Source organism: Carettochelys insculpta, chromosome 1 (assembly GCF_033958435.1).
Source record: "Carettochelys insculpta isolate YL-2023 chromosome 1, ASM3395843v1, whole genome shotgun sequence".
Taxonomy (NCBI): Eukaryota; Metazoa; Chordata; order Testudines; family Carettochelyidae; genus Carettochelys; species Carettochelys insculpta.
In genome coordinates this window covers 242,705,671-242,730,835 of record NC_134137.1, presented here as the reverse complement: position 1 = coordinate 242,730,835, position 25,165 = coordinate 242,705,671, and positions in this window count along the sequence as shown.

Genomic DNA, 25,165 nt, shown 5'->3' with positions numbered 1-25,165 from the left:
TGGTGGCGCACATCTGCATGTGCCTTGGTGCCCATAACAAATTTTACTCCACCCATGGATAGAAGATAGCCTATTAAATTAGAGGGAACATTAGCTGGAGTGCAGGGTCTGAGAGCCTGGGCTCTAGCTGAGCCTGCATGTCTCTTTAACCCTTCTGCTGGAAGGAGTCAGCAGCAACCAGGGCTGGGTTCAACATCTAGGGGTTTCTTTTCATCCATCTCGCACAGAACTGGCTTGAGCCCCCAGCAAGTAGCCTGGGAAATTCACGCACCCCTGGGCGCCTCAGAGAGGCAATGTGTCCCCACTGGCACGCACAGTCTGAGTGCAGAAAAGAGACTTTTAATGAAAGAGGCAGAAGAGTCATATGGCATAAGCTTGGGAAAATACCACACCCAGAGTTCATAACCAATCCTCAAGCAACTGTCCCAGCTCTAATGGATTGAGCAGTGTCCTTAGTCTCTCAGGCTCACCAGTCCAATAGTGTAAACAGCCAATCCGCACACCCAACCCTTCTTCGTACTCCACTTTCAAATGCCCCACTTACGACTCGGTACAGTCTGTGCAGGCCCTGACACATCACCCTGATACATTTCCTCACTGAACCTGAGGCAAGGCCACTTTTACGCTGGCCCAGTGTTCCGCTTGCTCCCTGCCAGCTGCCCCACCAGCTGCCTGCCTGCCTGCCGGCTGCCCGCTGGTCAAACCTGCTGTCTGTCCACTGCTCCTCCTACTGGCTGTCCGCTGGTCACCAGCTGCTGTCTTGTGGGTTTTTGCTGTAGGCAAAACCCTGTGATTCCAGCTCTCAGTGATCTCAGCTCATAGTGGCTTTCAGCTCTGGGCCTAGCTACAGCATCTCACTGTGCAACAAGGAGAATTCTCATAGAATAGCTATCGACCCATCTTTAGGTCTACCTCTGAACAGGGGCCGGGGAGAGATCTCCTCAAACCAGTCTTACAGCTGTATAGCCAAAAGGCTTTTAGCCGGCTGGTTCAACCACTGTGCCTGTGCCCGTGCCCACCCCCCAGTTTCACTCTGACAGTGCTTTGAGGGGGGGAGCCCTGTCCAATTCATATCTGACACAGCAGTGATGACTGCCCTGTATCCCCACAAAACGTCAAGCATTGTTGAGATTCCACAGTTGTTACACTGGGTGATAGCATAAATTGTGACTTTACAACAACATGTTTCCTATAGACAAAACCTCATGGCTTTGCCTGCTACCATCCAGCTTTGTTTCTAAGGCATTACATATGCACACCTTTGTATTCGCATGCAAATGATCTCTGGAGGACACATTTCCCAGCTCCTTCAGCAGTATTGAGCTCCTGCTGGCACATTCCTTACATCTACTAGTGGCAGAGATACTGCCCACATGGACAGAAGGGGATTTTCTGAACAACAGTGTTGGGGCTGACAGAAGTGCCTCGCTGTGTCTGCCCCAGGAGCTAGGCTTGCATAGCTACACTCAGTGGTGTGGGTCCTGGAGAGACATAGTGATGTCAACCGAAATTTTGAGTGTAGACCAGGCCTCAGTCAGGGGACATGAAGTATGAGGAAAGTTAACAAAAAAAAAAAAAGCATTCTACCTGTCTAGCTAATGGAGCAGTGCTGATGGATTTCAGCAAGAACCATATCCAGCTTCCTCCAGAGAGACTGTTACCACAACACTGGCCTTTCAAGGTGCTTGGGAGTAGGAAATGGGTGATCCCAGAAGGCCCTCCTAAAATAACAGGAAACCCTTATCCAGCTGAACAGCCTTTAATAAATCATACAACACCACCATTCTGTGTCCATGGTTAAAGTAACTCCGGAAGCACCATTCTATTGTGGGAGACTATTACAATCTACCTGGTTTGGAGTGTAACCAGACAGTAGACATGTGATTGACTCACTTAAAAAAAAGGCCCCCACAAAGTGACATGAGAAAAGAAGAGGATATCACAGACCAATGTAAATCTCAAACCTACAATCACAGCACTGTGTAACTTTAGGCCTATAATTTGTCCTGCAGAAGCCATGAGAGAATCAAACATGCCACACTGTTTTTACAGAGGCAATGCTTTTTACTTTATTGGTAGCACAGGTCCTCTTCTTCAGTAAAATCCTGCTGTAGCAATAACCGCAAAACATCACCAAAGTTGTGTTATCATACTACACTGATCAACCAAGTGTTGTGTTTTTATTCTTTCTGTGACGCGATTGGCACAGGGCCAAATCCTGCTGTCTGTGACACTAGATTTATAGTTAAGAGACAGAGGGCCAAAATATTCTCTTGGCTGCAGCTCTCATGGATTTTAATGAGGCTTTCACACAGGACTGAATTTGGCCTGCTGTCTGATTTCAAGCAGGCTTCCCCTCATTAGAATGAAACCATTTTTTAATGGGGATATACCTATCTCATTGAGCTACAAGGGACCTTCAGAGGCCACTGAGTGCAGGCCCCTGCCCTCAGAGCAGGACCTATTTGCCCCAGATTCCCAAATGGCCCCCTCAAGGGCTGACCTCACAACAAGGGGTTTATAAGGCCAATGCTCAAACCACTGAGCTATCCCTCCCCCCTTTTTTTCATTTTGTTATGTTTAATTTATGACAACAGACTAGCGCCTTGGTGCTATTGCTTAGTGCTCTTTTTTATGTGTCACAGCTATGGTGTCAGTAAATCGGTCACTGACGCTTGATTTATTTCTTTAAAGCATTTTGGTGCCAAACTGCACTGCAGATGAATCATGCAATTCAGAGCAGTGTGATGCACCATAAAAACAGGGTATGTTAGTTTGCAAGTGTGGCTAAAGTATGGCCAGAATTAATGAACACTTGTTAGAAAGCTGTTAGAGGCCTATGAAACACAGAATCCTAGAAATGTAGGGTTCGTCATCCAGTCTTGTCACCTGCACTGAGGCAGGAACAAAACAGCCTAGCTTATCCCTCACAGGTGTTTAACTTGTCTTTCAAAACCACCAAGGATGGGGATTCAGCAACCTCATGTGGAAGCCTATTCCAGCATTTAAAAGTTCACCTTCATATCTGACCTAAATCGCTTTTTCTACAAATTAAGTCCATTGATTCTTGACTTCTTGTCAGTAGGCAAGTAGGACAATTCATCACAAGCCTCGTCGTCATCTCCCTTAACACATTTGAAGACTGTTATCATGCCCTGCCCCTATTGGTCTTCCTTTTTCTAAACTAAACTTGGCTGATTTTGTTAACCTTTCCCCAGGCCCGCTGACTAGAAGGAGCAATTGTCAAGGACCCAGGCACCATAAAAGGGTCTGGAAGCACCCAGCCGCTGCCTTGTCAAAGCACCCAGGTTGAGTCAGGCTTCCTGTTTTTTGTCACTCTGTGCTGCTCCTGCAAGTGGCCAGCATGCCTCAGGGGCTACGTCTACACTAGCACACTGTCGAAGTAGCCTATTTCAACATAAGAACATCAAAATAGGCTACTTTGACGCGTATCATCCACACGTCCTCCAGGGCTGGTGCCATCGATGTTCAATGTCGAAGTAGCAATGGGGAACGTTGAAAGGAGCTGCCCTGGAAGGAAATGTGGAGCGTCCACACACACAAGCGCTCCCCGTTGAAATAAGGGGCCCACAAAGCCCCAAGCTGCTCCCTTAAAGGGCCCCTCCCAGACACACTCACCCTGCACAGCACAAGATCCACAGAGCCGACAACCGGTTGCAGACCCCATGCATGCAGCATGGACCCCCATCTGCAGCAGCAGCAGCCAGAAGCCCTGGGCTAAGGGCTGCTGCACACAGCGACCACAGAGCCCTGCAAGGGCTGGACAGAGCGTCTCTCAACCCCTCAGCTGTAGGCCGCCATGGAGGACCCCGTTATTTTGACGTAGCAGGAAGCGGATCGTCTACACACGCCCTACTTCGACATTGAACGTCGAAGAAGGGTGCTGTTCCCATCTTCGGATAGGAATAGCGAAGTCGATGTCTCGCCGCCTAACGTCGATTTCAACATCGAAATAGCACACGGTGCGTGTAGACGCGATGTGTACTATTTCAATGTTGTGCCAGCTACTTTGAAGTAGCTGGCTATTGTAGACGCACCCAGGGTGTGTGTGTGTGTGTGTGTGTCTGAGTACTGCCCCCACCCTGAGCGCTGACTCAGCAGCTCCCACTGGCTAGGAACTGTGGTGAATGAGAGCTTCATGGGAAGTGCCTATAAGTAGTAGTGTGCTCAGACCCCCTGGTCAGTGGTGCGGGAACACTTTTAAGAGTGAGGGTGCTGACATCCCCTCTTACTCTGTCCTCTCCCTCCAGCAGAAACTGGGAGCAAAACCCGGCCTGCAGGCCAGAAGTCAGGACCTGTGGCACAGGACTGGCAGCAGAGCTCCCCCAACCCTCACCCTGGCCTGCAGGACCCCAGAGCCAGCAGAAGGGCCCTGGACATGTGAGGCAATAGATGGGACCCTGAATGTGGAGCTGGCAGCAAGGGTCTGCCTTCCCCTCTCACTCGTCGACGATGGTGGGGGGAAGAAGTGAAGCAAGGTGGGCCCACTGCGTTGCTTCCTCAGCTGTGCAGAGAGTTTACTGGAGCAAGGGTTTCATTCAGGTTGACAGAAGAGGAGTGGACTTGGACAGAGAGAATGAGGGAAATAAAGGAGCAACGGTTTAAATATAGACTGCACGAGGGGAAGGAGGAAGGCAAGATCTTGAGACGAGGTAGGACTTGTAACTGTGGGAAGAAGAGCTGTGATTTGGATGGGGACAATGTGGCTAGGACGGAGAGGGAGGAGGAGTGCAGGAGAGACTGCACTGGGATGAGGGACTGTAGGACAAGTTCTGAAGGGGACCTGGCTTCTAGCTGACTGCCTCCTCTTCTGGCTTTCAGCCAAGAGGCCATTTGTTTGCTGCTGAGCTAAAAGCCCAGAAAAGGAGATTTCAGAAGCTGACAGGCCTTTTAAGTCCAGCCTTTCTGGTGGTACTTCTATAATAAGCCTAGAAGTGAAAGTTTTTGACACTGCTAATGAGTCCACTGGTTCAGAATCAGGAGGTAAAAACATAAGAATGATAAGGATGGCCATACTGGGTCAGATCAAAGGTCCATCTAGTCCAATATCCTGTCTTCTGACAGTGGCCAATGCTGGGTGTCTCAGAGGAAATGAACAGAATGGGTAATCACTAAGGCTATGCCTACATGGCGAAGTTGTCTCGAAACGACAGCAGTTATTCAGAAATAACATTGGCAGTGTCTAAATGGTGCACCTGCTATTTTGAAATAAATTTGAAAGAGTGGATGTATTATTTTGATTCCAGTGGACCTAATTTCCTGAGGAATAACATCTGTTTTGAAATAGGCCATAATGAGCTCCAGTGGCACTATTTTGAAATAGCGCTATGGATGGGAAATGCATTTTGAAATACCGCTTAGTTATTTCAAAATAGCATTTTGTGTTTGGTTGTGTTATTTCAAAATAAGATAGTTCAAAATGACCATCTCAAACGATCTTATTTAAAAATCAGGCTGTCATGCAGACATAGCCTAAGTGAGCCATCCCATTACCTTTTCCCAGCTTTGGGCAAGCACAGGCTAGGAACACCATCCCTGCCCATCTGGGTTAATAGCCATTGATAGATTTACCCGTCATGAACTTATCTAGCTCTTTTTTGTACCCTGTTATGGCCTATGTTCTTATGCAAACTAGAAACAACAAGGCAGAAAGTTTGGATATGAAGACTGGTAGGGAAGTTCCACAAAGATTTTCTTCTTATCTCATGTAATGAGAAGAGCCTGAACAACTTGAGATGTGCCAACATTGTTACAATCTTGAAGAAAGCAGATAAATCAGAGTGTGGGAATTATAGAGGCATCACCTTGCTGTCTCCAGCAGGGAAAATTTTTGACTGTGTCCTTTTAAAGATTACTTCCTCTGGCTGAATATGAAGGTTTGATGTGAGTCAGTCAATAATACCTGTTTTGTATCGTGATTCCTTCTTCTTGCACTAACTATGGAAAAGCTTGTGAGACAGAGCCATAAGCAGGGAAGAGTCATTGTACCCATCATCACATCGGGGTATTGCTTTGTATTTAACGTAATATTCAGTGGTTAGCGCATTTGCCTTGTAAACCCAGGGGGTGCATCTACACCAGCCAGCTACTTCAAAGTAGCCAGCACAATGTCGAAATAGCACGTGTCGCATCTACATGCACCATGCGCTATTTTGATGTTGAAATCGGCATTAGGCGTTGAGACGTCGAAATCGCTATTCCTATCCGAAGGTGGAAATAGCGCCCTACTTCGACATTCAACGTGCAGATGATCTGCATGTCAAAGATTGGTGTCCGGCTACTTCAAAATAGCGGGGTCCTCCATGGTGGCAATCAGCTGAGGGGTTGAGATGCGCTGTCCAGCCCCCGTGGGGCTCTATGGTCCCCCCGTGAAGCATCCTTTAAAGCACCACAGACCTGGATTTCCTGTGGCAGGAAACTGAGAGCTTGCAGGCAGCAGCACACGCACATGCTAGCCCTGCACACCCTCCAGAGGCCCTGAACTACCACCAACCACCCATGGCATCGAGCCAGCCCCCAGTGCACCCCCCTGGGCTCCCCTCCTGAGGGGACCAGGCACCCCCGGCAGCCAAGTGTGGGGCCAAAAAGAGGCAGGGCCCCTTCTGGTCAGACACCAAGCTCCGAGACCTGGTGGGGCTCTGGGGTGAGGAGGAGGTGCCTCCACATAATGGGGAGCAAGTGGTGGAGTGCAGAAGCATTCATCCAACTGGCTGAGGGCCTGGCAACCTGGGGTCACCCTGCCCGCACTTTGGACCACGTCCAGAGCAAGGTGAAGGAGTTGCAGCAGGGTTACGCCCAGGCCCAGGACTCGGCCAGCCAGTCTGGGGCCGGCCCTGCCATTTGCCCCTACTACAGGGAGCTTAGGGCCATCTTGGGCCCCCAGGAGACCTCCTACTCCCAGCCACCCTTGATACCACGGCTGATGAGCCCCAACAGGCCTTGGAGCCAGAGTCCAGCCCGGAGGCCAGCCCCTCACCCTGGGGCCCACCCGAGGAGCCCCCCCCCCAGGATGGTGGAGGAGGGGTCCAGCAGTGGGCGTGGGGCGTCCTCGTAGACCTCCCCTCCTGGAGTACCAGCCGGGTGTCGGCCCACCAGGGTTCCCCTGACCACGGCAATGGACAGTCAGGTAGGTACCCCACAGGGCACACACCACTGGGCCACGGGCTGGGGGCACCAGACATGACCAGGAGCCTCACACGCCCCGAGCAGACCCCGACCCACAACTGCCCAGCCGCAGCACAGTCCCAGGACAGCAGCATGGCCATCAGTGCCCATCAGCACCCACACCATGGACAGCACTGTGCCCTAACCCTGGGGGCAGGAGGACCATGCAATGGGGACACCCAACAAGGACACCACACCCACTGATGGGGAAGGAGACCCAGCACCCAAGGGGGGTGCGGGGGAAATGGGCCCTGGGCCAGGGCACAGCATTAACATCCTTCCCCTCCCTCTCTCCCTCTCTGCAGCTGCACCATCTGAGGCCCCAGGCAGCCAGGCAGCCAGGCACCCTCTGTGGTACCCAAGAGCCTGCCGGAGGTCAGCCACCACCAGCGCCTGGGGATGGACGCCCAGCTCCTGCCAGGTCTCTGGCTGCAGAAGGAGGTGGCTGAGGAGAGACTGAGGTTCAACCGGGAGAAGTCCACCTGGCGCTGGGTGGTGTGGCAGGAGTTCATGGGCTTATTCTGGCACATAGCCAGGTCAATCCAGGAGGTTGTCGCCCAGCTCCCACCCTCCAGTGCCCCCCCGCCACCCTCCCCACCGCTCCACCCAATGCCCTCCTGCCACCCCACATGCCTTGCCCCCTGCCATGCCCCCTGCCATGCCACCTGCCGCGCCACCTGCTGCGCCACCTGCCAGCCCCCAGAACCAGAGCCCACTGGGGCTGAAGACCTGCCAGTGGAGGCATCCCGGCCATACCTGCCGGTCCTCCCGGCCCCCAGCCGGCCACGCCTGGGACTGCGGACAAGTGGGGAGTCATGACCCATACCCGCCAGGGGTCGCGCCCCTCTACACCCACCCCAGACTGATGGGCCAAGGGCCGATCCACCTACTGGGCCCCCATTTGTATATAGTTGTTCCTCTTGTATATAGTTGTCCTCCTTTGTATATTGGTTGGAGTTTTTGTTGTGAACATTACACAGTTACCAGTTTTCAATAATCCACAGTTTTATTTTCCAAAGAACCTGAAACGTGTGCTTGTTGGGGGGATGGTGCGTGGGCGGTGGGGGCGCCGTATGGGGGGGGCCCTCCAGGGAAGGCCAGGGAGGTGCTCGGGGGTTTCTGTGATCAAAATGGGCCTGCAGGGCCTCGTGGACCCATACCCCCTTGCAGTGAGCCTGGTGACGGGGTGGGACAGTCAATATGCCGTTTGTTGCCTACCAAATCTAGTAAAAGTCTCACAGTCAAATTCGGGACCTGTACATGGTCTCCATCTATTTGACCAAACCCTTTGATTCTGTCAATTGCAAAGTTCTGGGGAAGCCACTGGCCATATTTGGCCGCCCTCCAAAATGTATTAAGATTGTAAGGCTTCTCCATGATCGGATGACTGCCACCATTCTCTGTAATGGCCTGGACAAGGAGCTTTTCATAATCAAAACTGGGGAGAAGCAGGAACATGTTATTGCCTCAGTCCTCTTCTCCACCTGTTTAGCAGTCATTTTGGTCCTCTTTAAAGAGCTCCTCCCCAACGGTGTTGACACTCAGTACAGAATGGATGGGCACCTTTTAATCTTTGATGACTCCACGTGAAGTTTAAAGACCTCAGGATGTTCCCTACTGATCTTCAGAATGCTGGTGACGGTGTCATCCTTGCGCACACCAAGAAAGGACCTTTCGTCCATACTGGGATTTTTTGCACAGGCATACTGAAGCCTGGGACTCTCACTCAACAGCAAGAAGGCTAAAGTTATTCCTCAGCCTGCTTCAGACTTCAGACTAGAAATCACCATTAAGGGACAGACTTTGGAGACAGTTGAGCACATCTGCTACCTCCCTAGCCAACGTTCTCAAAACACAAAAACCATCAGTGAGATCCGGCGCAGGACACAGTGGGCACCTGCTTCCTTTGGGAAGCTGTTCCACTATGTTTCCATGGCCTGTGACCTATGGCAGTACACCAAAACCCAGGTCTACAAGACAATTGCTGTGACTGTGCTCTTTTTCGGGTGCAACACCCTGTGTGACCTCCAAGCCTGGAGAGGTGCCACTAACGATGCCTCTGGAAGATTTGTCACATCGAGTGGCAAGATTGCTGCACTAGTGCCTGCATCCCCGCTGAAGTCAGCGTCACCAGCATGGAAGCACTGAGCATCACGCGCCGGCTCTGCTGGGCGAGACATTGTGTGAGACGGCCAGACTCCCATCTCCCAAACCAAGCATTGTTCTCCCAGCTCACTTACGGTCAGAAATCCCACAGTGGTCAGAGGAAACATTACAAAGACACGCTGAAAGCCGATCTTTAGGAAAATGACGTGGACATCAGAAGCTGGGAAGAGCAAGTCTCCAGCTGACCTCTGTTGTGCCACACCCTCCATCAGCCAGTGGCCAGTTTCCAGGAAAATCTCCTTGCCCTCAAAGCTGTAAAGAGAGAGAGGAGGAAAGAAAAAGAGAGAATTTTCTTCCAGCAGCCAGCTGACCTGCTAGGAAATGTCCGTACCTACTGCGGGAAGATCTGTGTTCCAGGACTGAACTCCTGACAATAGGTATGGATGGGTATGGGTGTTCTGGGGCTGCAGCACCCATAGAAAAAGACAGTGGCAGCCCTATGAGTAGTCACCTCTTCCCTACCCCTGCGCCCCCAACTGGCCAGCAGCCTTTTGGACTGGCTTTTTCCCATCCCTCCCAGTATCTCCCTCTCATTGTGCCCAGCTCACAATGAGCAGGAGGCACTTGGGTGGGGGGAAAGGAGTGGGGGAAGAGAAAGGTGAGGCAGGGTGGGGTCTTGGTGGAAGGGGTAAAATGGGGTGGGGCCTTTGGAGAAGTGGGGCAGGGCTTGGAGCAGAGTGGGTGTAGGGGGTTGCAGGAAGGGATGGAGTGGGGGGCGGGGTCTGGGGTGGAGCAGGGGTCAAGCGCCTCCCAGTGTCTAAGTGAGTCGGTGCCTATGTTTCCAAGTAATCTCAGGACCCGTACATAAATCCAGTGGAGGTAATCCTTGAACTGAGAACTTAACCAATGATGAGAGTTATCATAGTCTGTACATTTAACCTCAGCTTCTCCATACAGCAGAGCACTACAGTGCGGTGTAGGGCTGCGTTATGGGTCTCTTCACAGCCTCACTTGTATGTGTTTCACTACAGCGCAAGGTAGAGTAAGGCCACTGATGAAGGAGAAGTATTTATTGGATTGACATTTGCTGGCTCTCATTTTAAAGGTTCATGACAGATACAGCAGAGGGCACTTTAGTTTCAGTCAAGGAGGAGAGCAAGGAAGCAGCCTCATTCATAAAGGTTATTTTCACAGCTCCTCTGACTGACTATGTGCTTGTTTCTCTGATTTTGCTGCTATCCAGTGTGTGTACGAGATATACCTCCTTCTGCCCATGTGGCTTATGGAGCTCATGTTGCCTCCCCACGTGATCCCCTGCTCCCATTTTTAACTGTCTCATCACACCCTTGGGACATCTGTCATTATTCCAGCCAAGAGAGGAACTGGAAAAAGACTCTAAGTCAATATTATCTCAACATATCTGCATATTCATAGCTCCTCACTGTTGTGCATCTTCTTAACTGGACAGAAAGCCCAATGCTGGGTATTTTCTTCTCCGTCAGGGACTGGGCGTATGATGTCATAATGCCAGCCGATGGAGCGAAAGATTGAAATATCTCACATGACAATGGAGTTAAATTTAGTCTTCAGCGTGGCACTGGAAAACACTACCAATATAGTGGTCCTGCCTGTAAATATTCATAAACCTGTTGCTACAGGTATCACAAGCCTACTGCATCACCAAATTTCCTGACCCAAAGGGAATCTTTACTCTAATATGAAGGAATTTTCATAGATACTGGTACCCAGACCTGCATGAGCAACATGAATAAAGAAACCCATATTTGGTAGAACAGGTTGAAAAATATTCATTGACTTATTTTTAGGAAATGTTTGTTTCAATAATTTTTGCTGAAAGTGTTGTCTTGACTCAAAAAATTTAGATTTTTTTTTGGTTGGAAAACAATTGTTTTGGATAAAAAGAAAAAGTTTTCAGCTGAAAATTGTTACCACTTTTTGGCAGCTTTTGCCAGAAAATTTTGATTTTCAAGATTTTGGTTATTTGGATAAAAAGTTGAAATTTTCCACCGAAAAATCCCCATTTCCCTCACCGTGCTGCCATTAGGCCAGGAACACACCTAGTCATCATTCTGCAAAAGTTACAATTCTACCAGGACAGGAGGGAGGAAAGAAGATAAGTAGCAACATTTAGCCCTCAGCTTCCCATCATGTCTAACGATATCTGACTGTAGTACTAGTTCAAAAATGCAGTGATTTTGTTGTGAAATGTTAACAAATTATTCTTTCTTCTTCAAAATACTTCAAAAATCATATTTTTGGTCCAGCTGTACAGATAAGCTACATCATTGTGACAATAGGCACCTAGAATGCGATTATCAAAAGACTGTGTTTGTTGAGCTGTGGGCAAGGATTCATGTTCTAGCCTGTTGAAATCAGACTGACAATTCTGCTGTCAAGGCATCTGTTCCATTTACTTGTAGTATGGCCCTTTCCTTCTGGCCTGTGAGTCTGGGAGGACTCTGCCCCTACTGAGACATGAGCTGTGGAGCAGTAGTTCTCAGGGCAGCAGCATGGCCAGCTGAGTCAAAATCATCATACCTCTCTTACAATTTTTCTTAGGAAATTAGATGAAGTTTGGACACTTATTAGCCGATATAATTTTAAATACTGTTTTTGGACCTGGCCTTGATACAATTTGACTCTTTAAAAGCACGGTAGCTGGTAATAGCTGAGGGAGACCTCAGGCTAGCCACACTCGAATATCGTATGTTGAAAAACATTCTATTTTCTAGTTTGGACAAGGCATTAGTAAAAGAAGAGGCAATCACACAATGCACCCTGCACTTTGGGGCTGCGTCTACACGAGCAAGTTCTTCTGAAAAAAAACGGGCTTTTTCCGAAAGAACCCACAGAATGTCTACACACAACATGTGCTCTTTTGATCTGCAATTGAAAGAACGCAACGCTTTTCCTGGTGTCCCTCTTCCTTTCCCAGATGAGGAAGACCGCCTTTTTGTAGATGATTTTTTTGGAAAAAACATGTGTAGACACCTGGGTGTCCTTTTTTTCAAAAAAGCAGGCCTCATGGCACCAGATTTTTCAGTCCCTGGCTGGTTCTATTGAAAGAGCGGGGGCTGTGTGGATGCTCTCTATTGAAAGAGCGGATTGATTTTTTGATCTGCCTTTTTGTGTGTGGAGTTGCTCTTTCAAAATAAGTTTTTTCTGAAGAGATCTTCTGTTGAAAGATCACTGTAGTGTAGAAGCAGCCTGGGTGTCCTTACCATTAAGGCAACAATCTACCTTGAACCATGAGAAAGTAACTTCCCCTACACAACAATTTTCATTTCAGTATGATGCTTTATTTGTTGCGGTTCATTTAAGAGTGCAGGGTTTCAATGTTCGAGGAGGAGGATCCATGGTAAGGGCAACTTCTTTGATACCCAGTGTGTATGTGGAAATGTCTTCACTGCAGCGAGTGCTGTTACTTGGGTAATGCCGCTAGCTCACTCTTGTCCACACACACAAAATCTCCTAATCTGAGTTCGGTGTTGCAGTAAATCTGGACTAGCTAGCCTGGCTGGGGCTACAGGCTAAAACTCAAATGGAGCTTTCACTAGGGTTGATAACCCACCAAGTTTGCAGTGAGGATGTAGCCTAACCCACGTATGTGCTGATAGTCCTCCAATGCCTTCCCACTATCCCCCTAAGCACCCTCAATGACAGACAATTTCTCACACAGTTCCTTGGGAAAGAACCCCAGAGTGGTTCAGCTTATTGCAGCGCTACAACACCGAGGAGGCCCCCAGAAGCCATCCTGACACATACAGGAGAGCCCAGCACTGGGGCAGGTGCAGTAACTGAGGTGTAGCATTGCAGTGTGGTTGCTCACACTTGGGCTTGGCTAACTTGGGTGTTCGAACCTAGCTGCCAATCACCTGGGCTGTATGGGAAGCCGATGATCACAAGGGTCCATGCTGGCCTTTAAATCTTGGAGTCTGTAACACAGCTGTAGACACTCTCAAGTGAGGAGTGGAGGGAGGAGAAACACTCTTCAAAATCCCTCTGTACTTCACTTTTTCTGTAGGGGGCACAGGGTTAGGAGGGACCTCCCCACCATTAGTAGTACCTCTGGGCCCCAGATTCTGCTTTATTGTGCATCCCAGTAGATGAAAAGATGGACAGAAGGATTCGGAAGAGTACTTCTGCTCCCTCCCCACCTCACTTGACTGAGGGTTGAGCTTTATTATAGATTTAGAGGTTTAAAGGCCAGCATGGACCCACATTGACTTCCTGTATAGCAGGGGCCATAGAATTTCTCCCTTGTACTCTGCATTGAGCCCAATCACACACATACTCAGATGGAGCACCCATGTGCACCACAGATGTGTGAAATGCTGTCTGAGCCCTCCTTGGCAGGAAGCAGTATTCATTTAAACGTACAACACGCCAGGCATCTTGGTTTACTTTTCTTAGCCACGGCGATAAATCATTTTAATTAAAGTAGATGATCAAACTAATTCATACACTCCTTTGCATTTTATTAAGGCCCAATATAAACCATACACAAACGAACAAAGCTGCTAGGGAGCTGGCAGCATCACATCCTCTCCACCACCGCCCCTGAGCTCAAGTCACTCCCTGACAAACCCCATTGGCTAACTGCAGGAGCATTATAAAAAACAAAGAGGGGAGACATGTCTGGTGGAAAGGCAGAAAAGTTTTGAGTTAGATCCTAATGGATCCTAATGGATAACACCTCCCAAAATAATTCCTTCCCCCAATTAATAATAAGAATAATCAGTATGAGGGGATTTCATTAAGATGGCTAAATGTGTAAATGCCCCATGCCCTTTACTGATTGGAATAAGAACAGTCCAGCTGTGTGTAATTGGGGACTATATCGGTAACAGAGTCTCCTTAAATTCTAGGAAGGGACCTATGCTTTTGGAGCTGGTTTATGGCCATGCTGTACATCACAGCAATAACTGTGAAGTCTTAGGTGGCCATAGATTAGTGCTGATATATGAATAGTTCATGGTATGATTATGGGAAGGAAGGGCAACCGAGAAGTGGCAGCTATCGTTCAAAAGTAGGCTGGGAAGATGGGTCAAGCACAAACGCAAACCTTTGAGTGTTTTTGACCAAAGGCTGTATTTTTTGCAAGAAGCAGAATTGGTGCAGGATCCATTTACCATGTAGCATGTAACCACTCACTGGCCAGGAGCACTTTTGTTTTCACAACTTCTAGAAACAGTAGCTGCAAGCAATGGTTGCTGCTGTTATGTGAGAAACAAATACTTAAAGGATGAAAAATGGGATTTGGAGTTTTGTTCTTGCCTTCTAAGCTTGACAATTGCTGCTAATCACCCTGTAAAACCATGTAATGCAAATTACTAAATGGAACTAGTAACCAACCAAATCTAAAAAATCAATAACCCTAAGAAAGACCTCCTAACCCTTCACTGCCATTTCATGGAGCAGCTACATGAAATGTTTTTAATACAATGAAGGAGAGGATTTAAGTTGCATGGACTTGCTCAGTGATGGAAGAGAGAAGATACACATCTCATAGAGCTGGAAGGGACCTCAGGAGGTCATCAAGTCCAGTCTCCTGCCCTCTTGGCAGGATGAAGCACTATCCCCCACCACATTTTTTTTTGCCCCAGATCCCTAAATGGCCCCTTTAAGGATTGAGTGCACAGCCCTGGGTTTAGCAGGCCAATACTCAAACCACTGAGAGAAGCCTTCAGCCCAGCAGGGTGTGGGTGAATAATTCCCAACAAATACTTTAATGAGAAGAATTTAGCTCCCTTTTCTGCTTGCAAAGGATCTGTGATCAGATCCTGTTGTTCTTAACTGTTTTGTTGCTTGAAATCAGTCTCCCAGGAATGTTTATGAATAACCCACATTTTATAAGTTACCTGTGAACAGCTTATTAGGAATAATCACTATTGAAAATATGTACTGTTTTAATTGGACAAATAAATAAATAAATAGTTTCGTTTCCACTACTGGGGAGGTAGAGCTCTTAGGATTCTGCTGAGAAAACTGACAATTACCATTGTATATTTGCAATTTAAGAACACCCTGTGAAATGACACTACCTTTTGACAAACATTAGGAGAACTAAATTTGATTTGCTTATTAGAACGTTCATGAAAAATGAACCCCACCAAGTGGGACAACACAGCTGAAGAAACAGTAGTATTTCAAGAAATGCATTTAACGTATCATTTTTGCAGATGAACTGACAACTTCAGTCATCAAGCTTATCATTAGTAAGAAGTAAGGTCTCTGTGGGCTGTAATAGAGTTCTCACTTGGTGTTTTAATTTTTCTTCAGTCAACTACATTTTATTGCATATGTTGTTTATAATTATTGTTCTAAGTTCCTGTAAAAGTTACAGCCTGAAAGCTCTAGCCAAATTCATATCTCTTGTAGGTGAAACAATGCACTCAGAAGAATCTTGCTCAGATAGCTCTACTGCTGGCCTGCAACACTTCCACTAGCTGAGTACTAGGTGTTCCTGCTAAACAGACATGTATCACTTGTGACCTGTTGTGTGATGTGCTTTCTTTGTTTGTTAAAACTTTTCCAAAAGTGAATTTTGTGATCATAAATGCGGTGCTACTTAATTGAGAAGTAGAGAGTGAAGCGCATTGTTTCCCAACAGATCTGGTAGGGCATGAGGAATGACACACCAACCTTCTCTCCAGTGCACCTCAGTACAGCTCTGCAGAGTTGTAGGAGAGTGGTAGGAAGAAGTGCCTGGGAGATGAGAAGCTTTACATTCTCTCCCCTTAGCACCCTGAGCCATTCTTTCTCCAGCAACTAAGAGGTGGTTTTGTGATGTGGATATGTCTAGCTGGGACTAAGAGACACAGATGGAATAACTAGAAAGGCTGAATATTGGTGATTGATTAGAAAATCTGTTTTTTGAGAAAAATATTCATCAAAATTTTTATTAGAGGAAGGAGAAATATTTTACAAAAAAGTCCTATTTTTACTATCTGTGGAGTTTGTGACGGATGGGAGGACTACTACCCCTGTTCTAGACATCCCAGTCTTCAGTTGTTTAAATTGCCTGTAAAAGGTTAAACCCGGAGAGGGTGGGCTCTGTGTTAGCAAGGAGCCAGGGAGCCAATGAGGAGTGAGAGGGGGATTTTTGAACTGAAACAGTTACCTGCTGGGCGTGTCTTTTGCGCGGCCAGAGGAGAGAGACAGAGCTGGATGAAGTCTGGAACCATGTTTGGAAGTTTTCCATAACAGCCGGACCTCAAGAAGAATCTTGGAATTACAGATAGGTGAGTAGAAATGAAATGTTTAGTCAGATGCAATCAGGGTTATTTTGTTAATTTTGGGTTTGGTGCGGGATTTCTCAGGCTGGCTGATGTACCCCCCGCCCCAAACACTGTAATTTTTCAACTGCATCCCAGGGAAGTAATTCTCTGTGCTTTTATCCTTTTTTCAGTTGCTCTGTAACACCTAGCAACCAAGTATACTTAACAAGTATGTCTTCTTTGTTTTGTTAATAAAATCACTTTTTTAAGGCGATGATTTGATTCATGTGTCCTGGAAGGTAGTAAGAGCTAAGAGAGATCACAGGCTCCCAGCCACCACACAGGCACACGCCTACTTTGCATCCACGCTGCAAAGCTTGTTGTTTTGGAACAACAGGACATTCAGTTTGAAACAGTAACGCCTCCAAAATGGACGGCCTTCACCGACCCCCCTTTTGATTTGAAAATTGACTCAGAGTATGGTCTAAACAGCATCATTATTTCAAAATAAGCTATTCCAGAGGAGTTATTCTGGAATAGCTTATTTTGAAATAATGCTGCTACATATAAAAGCCTTGTCTCCACTGGCAAGTTCTTCCAAAAGATTTTTTGAAAGAACGGGCTCTTCCGAAACAGCACGTGGAGCGTCTACACACAAAAGGCATTCTTTCCAAACTAAATCAAAAGAATGTGGTGCTCCTATCGAAATCACTCTTACTTTCCCATTTCAGGAAGCGCGCCCCTTTCAAAACCTTCTTTTGAAAGAAAACGTGTGCAGACCCACCGCAGGGCCTTTCTTTCGGAAGAACAGTCTTCATTTTTGATCCTGGCCTGTTCTTTTGAAAGAGCGGGGGCTGTGGACGCTCTGTTTCGAAAGAGCAGATCACTCTTTTGTGAGTGGATGCACTCTTTCGGACAAGATCTTCCAGAAGAGCTTCTTTTGAAAGATCGCTGTAGTGCAGACGTAGCCAAAATACATTTCAAGATAACGTTTAGCTATTTCAAAAAGTGTGTCTACACAAAATAGAGCCTATTTTGAAATAGCTGCTGTCCTCATGCCTCTACACTTGCATTCCTCTTTCAAAAGAGGTATGCAAATGAGGGAAATCAAAAATGCAAATGAGATGCATATTTGCATATTTGACAACTCATTTGCATATTCTTATTTCAAAAGCACTTCTTTTGAAAGCAGAAAGCCAGTGTAGATGCTGCTGTTTTGAAAGTAAACCCCATCTTTGAAAGAATCCTAGTTTTCTTCTTTTGAAATAAGAATATGCAAATGAGGCACCAAATATGCAAATATGCACCTCATTTGCTTTGTTTGATTTCCCTTATTTGCCTACCTCTTTTGAAAGTGGAATGCAAGTGTACATGCACTCAGAATGAGGGTTACCTATTTCAAAATAAACCAAATGACTGCAAAACAGTGGCTGCATTGTGTAGATTCTAGCAAAGTTATTTTGAAACAACAGCTGTTATTTCGTAGTAACTTTGCTGTGTAGATGTACCCTCAGTGTATACTAAGCAGAGGTAATTAAGACTGAATTGGCCACCCAAGAGGCATCCAGTCATTGCCTTATTTCAGAATTGAGCTCTCTACTGTGAACACAATGTTGAAATGCATGTGGTGAATGCTTTCAATAGTCATGGTGCAACACTTAGCTTTTAGCTATGCAAACATTTAAACCTGGGCTTTGCTAAGAAGCTGAGATGATCTTGATGCGTTTCCTCCATATCTCTATTGAATACATATCCACTTTTTAAAACAGCAGCTTACGCCAGCAGGACTGGCAGTCTTTATCAAATTAAAACAGTGATGCTCAAAGTCACCACTGGGTTTCTTTGGCTGAGGTGCAAAGAAGAAACTTAGTGCCATGTTATCAGTAAAGGTGGTTGAATAAATCTTAGTGAATGATGAGTCTGATGCATTTTCCCATCTTTTTCTGTTTACAAGTTATTTTTGAGACTTTCTCAAATGTATTTGCTACCTGGAAATTTTGTGGGTATTTGACATTTGAGCTAATTTGATCAGAAACGTAAATGTGATTTTTGCTTAGACTCAGCTTTTCCATGCTACAAATCTCAAATGTGCTTTCCAGGAATATCCTACACCATTCATTGAAAACTGACTCTTACTTCTGCAGGGGTGTGAACTCACTTAAATCAAATTCATTAAAACGTCCAACAAATCTTCATGGATTCTTTTTTCAATGTCCATTTATAATTTGTCTCTAACAACTTTTAACTTGGCTGAGCACTAAGTTAACCACCAACAGAAAAAACTTACATGCTTTGCTCTTATGAGGCTTATTTGTGTGGTGTGAAGAAGTACCACCTATTTATGAGCTCACTGTTATCAGCACCATCCTTACTTAATATTTTGCACTTTAATAGCACTTGTCAACCTGAGTCCTCAAGGAATTATTGTTGTTGTTAAATTGTATTACTGTAATGCCTATAGATTTCAGCTAAGATTAGGGCTCCATAACACAAACACTTGGAAAGAGACTGGCCCTGCCCTGAAGGATTTCCAGCATAAATAGAAAAGGCAAGGAGTGGGAGAAATAAATGATTATGACCAATATTCCTGCTAATTTTTTCCACCCATGTGCAGATTATTTTCAAACCAGGTGTGGAATAAAATTTATGTGCACCAAGGTGCAAATGTACACCACCATAGAAACAGAAAAACTAGCTATGGAGGCTGAAAAAGAAGCAGGTCAGGTGGAAGCTGAAGATTCAAGATCTGAAGGACCCCATTGTGTGACTACTTCCATGCAGTCTCAGAAGGCACGCTTCCATTGGAGTTTTCGTAAGAAACTGAAGAAGACTGGATCCAGCTGAAGTAGTAATTGTCAATGCCTGTAAGGAAACCATAGTCTACTAAAACAGAAAACATCACAAATGGTCTGACGAGAATGATGCTGAAATTGAACAACCCATCAATGAGAAGAGAATGACTTTTCAAGCTTGGTAGAATCACATAAATTGTAATACAAAGAGAGGAGTCCATGCCAAGATGAGGCCAGAAGTACAACGTAAGGCCAGAAAACTCAAGAACAAATGAGAAAGCACAAGAACCCTGATGTCTCGTGGGCATCCAGAACATATGTGGTTTCTTCAGCACCATTAAAGCTGTCTGTGGACTAGCTTTTTATATCATGAATCCCCTTTACTCTAAGGATGGAACCACACTTCTGAAGGACAACGAAGCCATCAATTTTCACTGGAAAAAAAAACCATTTTGAAGATCTCCTTAACTGTACCTCCACAGTGGCAGATGAAGTCCTTGAGCTGATCCACCACACAGTGCTATTAAGCAGATAAAGAACAAGGTAGCATGTTCCAATGGGATACTAGCTGAAATCTTTAAAGATGGTGGACCAGAGCTAATTCAGCAGCTTTACCTGATCATCCTTAAAATCTGGATAAAGGAGGAGATACCCAGTGAAATGAGGGACACCCTGGTTGTCATCCTCTTCAAGAAAGGGTATAAAGTAGATTGTGAAAGCTATCATGGTATTTCTCTTCTTGCCACTGCAGGCAAAATTGTGGCATGGATCCTTGCAACTCACCTTCTGCCCTTGTCAGAAGAAATTTTACCAGGGTCACAGAGTGGTTTCTGATAATGTTGCAAAACTGTGAATATGATCTTCACAGCATGGCAGCTTCAAGAAAGGTGTTGGGAGAAAAATCTAACACTGTATATGGCTTTCATTAATCTAACTAACATCTTTGATTCAGTGAATCTCTGTGCCTTATGGATTGTACTTTTGCAGATTTGGATGTCCTTATAAATAAATCAGTATCCTAAAGTTTCTTCGTGACAACATGAAAGTAACTGTTCTGATTAGTACTGTCTTCCAGAGTATATCCTTCAAAGTACAAACAGGAATCAAACAGGGCTGCATCACCACTCCAACCATGTTTGCGGGTTTTATTCCCCTCATTCTTTATCTAATTGCTGGGAAGCTCCTAGCTGACACTGAAATCATTCATAGAAGGGTTGGAAAGCTGTTCAGGCTTAGCTGGCTGATGCCTAAAAGTAAGATTTCCACCACATCTATTGTGGAACTGCAGTAAGATGATGAAAATACATTTTTTGCCCACTATGAGAAATATCTTCAAAATAGCCTGAACGTGTTTGGTGATGCTTACACAGGTCTTGGTCACATTCTCAACATCAAGAAGACCAAAGTGCTCCATCAGACCTCGCCAAATGAGACACTACATTCTCCAACTCTTCAAATCAATGGAGAAGTACTCGAGAATGTTGACCATTTCCTCTATCTTGAAAATCATCTCTCATCCAAGGCAGGTATTGATGCAGAAATCCAAGACCGTCTGAGCTACGCCAGTACAATCTTTGCTCGTTTATGGGACAGGGGTTTTGAAGATCACAATATTCAAACAGACACCAAGCTTCTTGTTTAACAAACCATTATTCTCCCAACATTGTTGTATGGGTCTGAAACCAGGACAACCTACAGACATCACTTGAAAGTCCTTGAGAGGCATCATCAATGCTGCGCCTGCAAGATCTTCTTCTACAAGAGGCAAAGACCACCAGTATTGAGGCAATGATCATCCATCAGCAACTCTGCTGGACTGGTCGTGTTCTCTGGGTATCAGACCATCATCTCCCAAAGCAGGTCCTGTTCTCTCAGCTGAAAGAAGGATACTGTAACATAGGAGGACAAAGGAAGCATTATAAGGACTTGCTGAAGGATAACTTAAAGAAGTACAATATTGACACTGACCCTTGGAAGACACTTGGACAGGACTGACCACAATGGAGAGAAATCCTACACAACAGTCCCCTGCATTTTGGACTTGCCCACTGAAAAGCTGAGGAGGACAAGAGGTGCAGGAGGAAGGAGAGACTGACTGCCAGTCATGGCCGACAGCTTCCTCCTGTAGCTGGAAAGATCTGTCCTGACTGTAACAGAACTTGTGGTTCAAGGAGAGGCTTTAGCAGCCACCAGAGGCTGCACAACTCCCACGGAAGATGGTCATACTCAGCAATGAGTGATTGCCATCATCATCAGGCCAGGATTGTGTGCACTGAGGCCAACTGGATCCAGAGTCTATGGTGAGGCCCAAAGGTGCAACTACTAGAGGGAAGACAGGGGAAATTCTTCTTCACCCAACTCAAAATTTAATCTGTCTGAAGGGGCAACAATGCCCCTCAACAGCACCCGCTAGCCTGCGGTGAAGAGGAGGGTAGTGCAGTTCCAAACCCCCATGTTGGGTTGCCTCTCATCTGGTGAGCTGAGCTGAGATCGTCATTCACCATCCGAGAGGCAGAAGCAGTGCTGACAGCAGGGCTGACAGCCGCTGCAGGCTCTGGGGTAAGGTAGGATGGGGTCCCAGGTCTGAACCCTGGAAGGGGCGGGGCCAAGGGCAGAAGAGGCAGGGCCAAAGGTGGAGGTGGGTGGGGCCTAGAGCAGTGAGCCCTTAGTACTGCTCAGACCGTACAGCTGGTCCCGCCGCTCCATGCAGCCGTGCGGAGCACTGTATTTCAAAAGGGCCTTAAGCTTCTCCGGCTGCTGAAGCAGCAGTGGTGGTGTCTGGAGCTCTGGGCCCGTTGGGAATGCCAGTTCCCTGTGCAACTGCCCCCCTAGTCCCCTCCACTCCCCCGTAGGCAGCCCTGAGCGCTGGGGCTCAGTAAGCAGAAGGAGAAAGGGAAGAGACCAGCTCCCCTTCCACGGGTTACGCTTACAGGAGTGGGGAGTCACCCTCTTCACTGGCCTGGAGAACATGGAAGGAAGCAGAGGACTCCTGCTGGTTTCTCTGATGAGTGTGGAGAACGGTAGTGTTGGGAGAGGAACAAACGTCCCCTATTAAGCTAGGCTGGGAGCGAGAGTGTGAGAAGGAGAGAGAGGACAGTGAGGGGGTGGGGAAATGCAGGCACTGGGGGATGGGGAGGGACACGCAGACACCCGTGTTCTTGGTTGGTATAAATTTAGGACATGGTACTAGTGCAGTTTTTTGAGAAAGCACCAAGCTTACCAGTACAGAGCCAATTCCTTGCCCTCTCCCAGGCCTCCATCATTTGTGTAGCAAAGTGATTAGGGCCGAGTTAATGGGTTACCCAGAAGGCTATGAAATGGAGCCTTCCCACTGCCTGTGCTAGTCCCCCACAACTTCCCTTGTTGCTAGAGTTTTCACTCCTTTGGTGTGATGCAGTACAATAAAGGAGCACGTTCCCAGCCTGTAGCCCTGGCCACAGCTGTAATGTTGGCACGCTTTACAATGGGCCCATTAAAAAAAAAAAAAGAGTGAAGCAGAAAAAAAACCCCACCTCCCTTGCCCCTTCTATTGTTGGAGGGATATTGGCTCTGGTGCGGCCCCCTGGTTTGTGTGGCAGACCCGGAGATTCTGCTGCAGCTGCAGGTGAATTGGACAATAGAGTTTTTAAAGGAATTAAGTCTGAAAATGCATAATAAAAATTCTCCTTTGAGCCTGCTTCTCATTTATACCTCAGCCCCTATACACCACTCCAATCATATAAGGGATGTACCTTCACATGGACAGTCATTATATTTCTAGCCACTGCCAGGTCCCTTTTCACTGCTAAAGATGTGAAAAGCCACCGTAATATAAATAAACACCAACCTCCCAGTACTGTGTATTTTGACACTAAATTGAATTTATTTTATATTGATTGCCTCTCCACATCCTTTTTTCCCCATTTTGAATGTGCTGAAGCCTATTTAAATCCCGAGTTGGTGGGTAAAGCCCCTTACATTGACAAAAAGTGACATTATCACTTGTCTCCAAGACTTACAGGTCCTGAGAGGCTGCAGGTTGGACTGACAGCTGCAGGCCAACAAGTCATGGGAGTTTGGCATTACACAGCTGCATGGTAGAAGCTGGACATTTTCACAGCTGGGGAGGCATAGGAGAGGGTAAAGTACTTTGGTGTAAGCAGATTATATGAATGTTTCTGCTTTCACTCTCTTGACTTTGGTGATGTCACCGCCATCATAGGTAGAGGGTAAGCTGCACCCTCTCTCCCTCTTGGGCTCTGTGTGCTCCTCCTCCGGTATCAGGACTCATCTGTTACTTCTCCTGGGACCAAATCCTGAAATTCTCCCAGACTTAGATCAGGGGCTGGGCTGAGTTCAGAAACTGAAATTTCTGCCACAAGTCTGACTCCAGTATTAACTGGACAGAGCACCCAGATGGCCTTCCTAAACCAAAGTACTGTAAAAACATAAAGCAGTCACGTAGCACTTTAAAGACTAACAAAATAATTTATTAGGTGAGCTTTCGTGGGACAGACCCACTTCTTCAAAAACCAAAAACAGTTTTTGGTTCTCTGTGCCTTAAATATTGAGTCTGTTCTTGTCTGGCTATGGTCTGAAGAAGTGGGTCTGTCCCACGAAAGCTCACCTAATAAATTATTTTGTTAATCTTTAAAGTGCTACTTGACTGCTTTTTTGTTTTGATGGTATATAGACTAGCACGGCTCCCTCGCTGTTACTATTCAACACGAAAAGTACTGTAGTATTTTCACCACAGGCATAAAGCATAACATAAGAGAAAAGGGTCTCAAAACAACAACAAAAAGTCTATGCACATGTCTTTTAACTAGAGGCTTACCACCCCCCTGTGGTAGCCTGGGAATGCCTGATTTCTTCAGACTTTCCCCTGCCTATGCCAATCCCCTATATGTAAAACCCCTCTGGAGACAGAGAGAATCCTTTTAACTTCTGTTGAGCTTCTGTTTCCTCGCCTTGGCCCTCTGTTGCAAAACAAGTTGTGTAACTTGGCTGGAGCCAAGAGGTAGAATATTCACAGTTTATAACTCAAGTATTGTCTCATAACAACTTTTAAGTGTTTATTGGGAGGAGTAGGGAGTCTAATCTGGAGCCATTGTGCCCTTACTGCTTTCTACTTTTCCCTTACAACCTGCTATTAAGCTGAGCCAATATAGCCACATGGCAAACCTTCCACTAACTTGGTCAACGCAGATTACTCATTAATTATTACCGAGAAGCTCTGTGTCCCTCATCACCATTGCACTGGTTCTCCTGTCATCACCAAATGAAATTAATGGGTAGCAGGTTCAAAACTAATAAAAGAAAGTTTTTCTTCACACAGCGCACAGTCAACCTGTGGAACTCCTTACCAGAGGACGCTGTAAAGGCCAGGACTCTAACAGAGTTTAAAAAAGAGCTCGATAAATATTTGGAGGTTAGGTCCATAGATGGCTATTAGCAAGGGGTAAGGTACAGTGCCTAGCCTTTTGTCGAAGGCGGGAGATGGATGGCAGAAGACAAATCGTTTGATCATTGTCTTCAGTTCACCTCCTCTGGGGCACCAGGCATTAGCTACTGTTGGCAGACAGGATACTGGGCTAGAGGGACCTTTGGTCTGACCCAGTATGACCGTTCTTATGTTCTTCCAGTAGGCTGGACCTGAAATTCTAATATTAAAGATAACAGAACATCCCACCTCTCCTGTTTGACAAAATCCTTTCTTTATACCTCCCAAGAAGTAAGGAATGGAAAGCTCAATGGTTTTCTCCAATGCTTTTTTTGTCACAGAAAAAAAAAAAAGAGGTGCTAATACTCACCCCACAGCCAGGGCTTGTGGGACCCCGCAGCTGGGGCACCGAGTTCTGC